Source organism: Scomber scombrus, chromosome 9 (assembly GCF_963691925.1).
Source record: "Scomber scombrus chromosome 9, fScoSco1.1, whole genome shotgun sequence".
Taxonomy (NCBI): Eukaryota; Metazoa; Chordata; class Actinopteri; order Scombriformes; family Scombridae; genus Scomber; species Scomber scombrus.
Genome location: NC_084978.1, coordinates 2340395 through 2345077, shown reverse-complemented (window position 1 = coordinate 2345077; position 4683 = coordinate 2340395).

Sequence of the window (4683 nt, the reverse complement as noted above, 5' to 3'; positions counted from 1 at the left end):
CTCTCCTCCCTTCCTTCCTTCCTTCCTTCCTTCCTCCCTTCCTTCCTCCTTTCCATCCTACCTTCCTTCTCTCCTTACTTCCTTCCTCTTTTCCTCCTTCCTCCCTTCCTTCTCTCCTCCCTTCCTTCCTCCTTTCCATTTCTTCCTTCCTTCTTTCCTTCCTTCCTTCCTTCCTTCCTCTCTTCCATCCTTTCCTCCCTTAACCTGAGGACAATAGGAGGGTTAAGGGTGTGTGAATCATGGCACATGAGCTGCAGCTCTACGCTCATCAACCCTCCCATTCCTGTGATCTTAACGTCTCTTTAATTAACCAAAAAGTACAAACTGCTATTTACAGAGACCTGATTAGCCAGGCGGCAAAGTAGAGACAGTATAAATATCGCTCAGAAATGTCAAGCGAAAAAAAAAGGGGAGAGAAAAAAAAAAGAAAAAAGAAATCCACTTAGAGACTGATATTTAATGTTTATAACTCTCCGGAGAGTTAAATACAAATTACAGTGCTAATCAGGGAAACTCAAGAAATGGATGTGATAATTGGATTATCCCGGTGACAAAGTAAAGATAAACTGTCAAGCAGTATAGCAAAACTGTTGAAATGAGTACATTATAGAGCTAATTGCAAATTAATGCATCAGTAATTGTAATTTAATGATATGGCATTCTGCAAGAGGCCAATACTGAGAGATGAAAAGTCTTATTTTTGATACTTTAAGTACATTTTAGAAGATAACACTTTTTATTTTTGGGGTAAAACTTGTCCTAACACTTTTTTTTTTACATTGTCATTTCACTAAATTATAATTAACCCTCCTGTTGTCCTCGAGTAAAGGAAGGAAGGGAGGAAGGAAGGAAGGAAAGGAGGAAGGGAGGAAGGAAGGAAAGAAGGGAGGAAGGAAGAAGGAATGAAGGAAAGAAAGAAGGGAGGAGGGAAGGAAGGAAGGAAGGAAGAAGGAAAGAAAGGAGGGAGGAAATGAGGGAGGGAAGGAGGGAGGGAGGGAGGAAGGAATGGAGGAAGGAATTAAGGAAGGAAGGAAGGAAGAAAGGAAGGAAAGAAGGGAGGAAGGAAGGGAGGAAGGAAGAAGGAAAGAAAGGAGGGAGGAAAGGAGGGATGGAGGGAGGAAGGAATGGAGGAAGGAATTAAGGAAGGAAGAAAAGAAGGAAAGAAGGAAGGGAGGACGGAGGAAAGAAGGAAGGAAGGTAAGGGGGAGGAAAGAAAGAGAGAAGGAGGGAGGGAGGAAAGAAGGAAGGAAGGAAGGAAGGAAAGGAACGAAGGAAGGAAGGAGGGAAGGAAAGAAGGAGGGAGGGAGGAAAGAAGGAACAGTCAAAACAGACGGGTCAATTTGACCCGGGAGGACGACACGAAGGTTAAGGAAAGGATGTGCAGCTATAATACAGAATGATAATTGTGAGTTTTCTTGCATTTCATCACATTATCTATTATAAATGTATTTTTCTGTGTGAGGCACAAAGCTGGAAATCTGTATATAACTGAGATTATACAGATAGTTTCAGACCTGATGTTAATGTACAGTGTAAAAAAAAAAAAATCTTCCTCATAATAATAACACACAACATTAATTTAACATATTTAATTGAAGTTATAGTAAATACAACAATGTGTGTAACTTAATTTTTATTAAAAATCCAGTTTTATTTCTCTTCATTCTGGAGCAGCAACCTACATTAATGTCCTTTTTGTGTTGTTGTTATCTGGGCTACTGGAACATGCTCAAATAGTTTAGTATTTAGTATTATTATTTATAGTATTTAACTTTATTAACAAACAAAAAACACTTGATAGGATGCATAATTTATTTTTTTTCTACTATACTATTGCACATTAATACTGTTAACAGTGTATTCTCACTTAATAATATTGTTATTATGGTTATATCTGTAGTTTCTTTATTTGTTTGTATCCTGTTTCTCCTTCCATACTTCTTTCCTCACTTCCTTCCTTACTCCTTTCCTTCCTTCCTTTCTTCTCTCCTTCCTCCCTCCCTCTCTCCCTCCTTACTCCTTTCCTTCATCCTTCCTTCCTTCCTTCCTTCCTTCCTTCCTTCCTTCCTTCCTTCCTCCCTCCCTTCCTTATTTCCTTCCTTCCTTCGTCCCTCCCTCCCTCTCTCCCTCCTTACTCCCTTACTCCTTTCCTTACTCCTTTCCTTACTCCTTTCCTTCCTTCCTTCCTTCCTTCTTTCCTTCCTCCCTTCTGTCTCTCCTTACTTCCTTCCTATCTTCCTCCTTTCCTTCCTTCCTTCGTAACTCCTTTCTTTCCTTCCTTCCTTCCATAGTTATATCTCTAGTTTCTTTATGTATTAATTAAAATACTTGACTTATTCTATTTATATTGCATATCATTCAGCGTTTAATTGTGTTTGTTTCTTTTACCTACATCATTTTGATTTATGTCAAATGGCTGCTGTAACACTTTAATTTCCTTTTTTGGGGTTAATTAAGATATTAATCTATCTATCTATCTATCTATCTATCTATCTATCTATCTATCTATCTATCTATCTATCTATCTATCTATCTATCTATCTATCTATCTATCTATCTATCTATCTATCTATCTATCTATCTATCTATCTATCTATCTATCCATCTATCTATCTATCTATCTATCTATCTATCTATCTATCTATCTATCTATTAATGTTTCTTTCTGTTTTGGTGCCGTCAAACACAAGAAACTATGTTCATATACAGGATTTTGGTGGTTGTCATTAGCAACGTGATGCTCAATCAACGTCTACTTATCGTCCAGGTAGTGTTATCTTCTGTTTTATTCAATATGTGTGTGTCAAAATCATCTGTGTATATTGTCAAAAATGGCCGTGAGGTGTTTTTATTTATTATATATAAATATATAGGCCTATATTTGTTCTATTAGTACAATTTTTGGGGTATTTTAGTATTTATTTTGTCCTGTGGATAGTTAGAGAGGTGTTTTTATACATTTATGTGTGGCTGTGTTGACTGTGGATGAAGCTGCTGTAACTATATCTATCTATCTATCTATCTATCTATCTATCTATCTATCTATCTATCTATCTATCTATCTATCTATCTATCTATCTATCTATCTATCTATCTATCTATCCATCTATCTATCTATCTATCTATCTATCTATCCATCTATCCATCTATCTATCTATTAATGTTTCTTTCTGTTTTGGTGCCGTCAAACACAAGAAACTATGTTCATATACAGGATTTCGGTGGTTGTCAATAGCAACGTGATGCTCAATCAACGTCTACTTATCATCCAGGTAGTGTTATCTTCTGTTTTATTCTAAATGCGTGTGTCAAAATCATCTGTGTATGTTGTCAAAAATGGCCGTGAGGTGTTTTTATTTATTATATATAAATATATAGGCCTATATTTGTTCTATTAGTACAATTTTTGGGGTATTTTAGTAGTTATTTTGTCCTGTGGATAGTTAGAGAGGTGTTTGTATACAGTTATGTGTGGCTGAAGCTGCTGTAACCATATCTATCTATCTATCTATCTATCTATCTATCTATCTATCTATCTATCTATCTATCTATCTATCTATCTATCTATCTATCTATCTATCTATTTATTAGTGTAATAATAATGGGTATATCCTAATAAAAAGTGACATTATGTGTTATAGAATATGCTTTATTTCATTGTGAATGATGCATTTGGATTAGCTGTCTACTAAGCAGATCGACCAAACATTGAGGCAACCATATGCAAAAAAAAAAAGAAGAAGAAAACACCATAATCCATATGTGTTGTATGTAATATTATAGTACAGTAAGCTGCTTTTGGATAACAACCTCCCTCCTTTCCTCCCTCCCTCCTTTCCTCCCTCCACCACATGCTGCTCCATGTTCATATACCACGCAGGCACCGGGCGGAACAACAGTCATAATGTCGAATAAATATCACTATATTTCACACAATACACTCTTTATTTTGTTATATATTTCCCCTGCTGCTCTTTTTGCTTTTACACAGTGGCGGGAGGAGGAGGAGAAGAATAAAAAAAAGCCCTGCACACCTGAGCTCGTGCGGCTGCTGCTTGCTCGCTCGCTCTCAACCCCGTCACGTGCCATTTGTCGCCTGTAGGTGGCGCTCAGAGCGCGAGAGACAGCTCCTGCCTGCCTCTCTGTGGCGCGGACGGAGCTGTGGAGAGGGGAGAGAGACATAGGGATACAGCAGAGAGAGAGAGAGAGAGAGAGAGAGAGAGAGAGAGAGAGAGAGAGAGAGAGATGTATTTACTGTATATTAAAGGTGGAAATAGAGGGGAGAGAAATCCGACAGTTTTGAGGGTTTCGACCATTTAAATCTGTGAGTATGTGAGTTTTTCATCCCTTTAACCACACTTATACTCTCTTTTTATTTGATATGTTTTAAGGTGGTGCACGCTCGGACCTGTGGCTCCGAGCTGCCGTCTTATAGTCACAGTTTAGATGCTTTAAAAAAACAGGGGAAAAAAGGAAAAAGACACATAAGCACCTGCTCCGGTTGCGCACAAAGTCGCCATATCTGCTTTGTAATGAAATAATAAATAAGAAAGAAAAAAGGTAGAAAATGTTGGGAAATCCATGATTAAGAGTTGTTGTAGGGGTGGATGCTCGCTCCGCCCCCCCCACCACCCCTCTCTCTCTCTCTCCTGGTTTAGTGTATAGAGAGTGTATGGGGAGGGA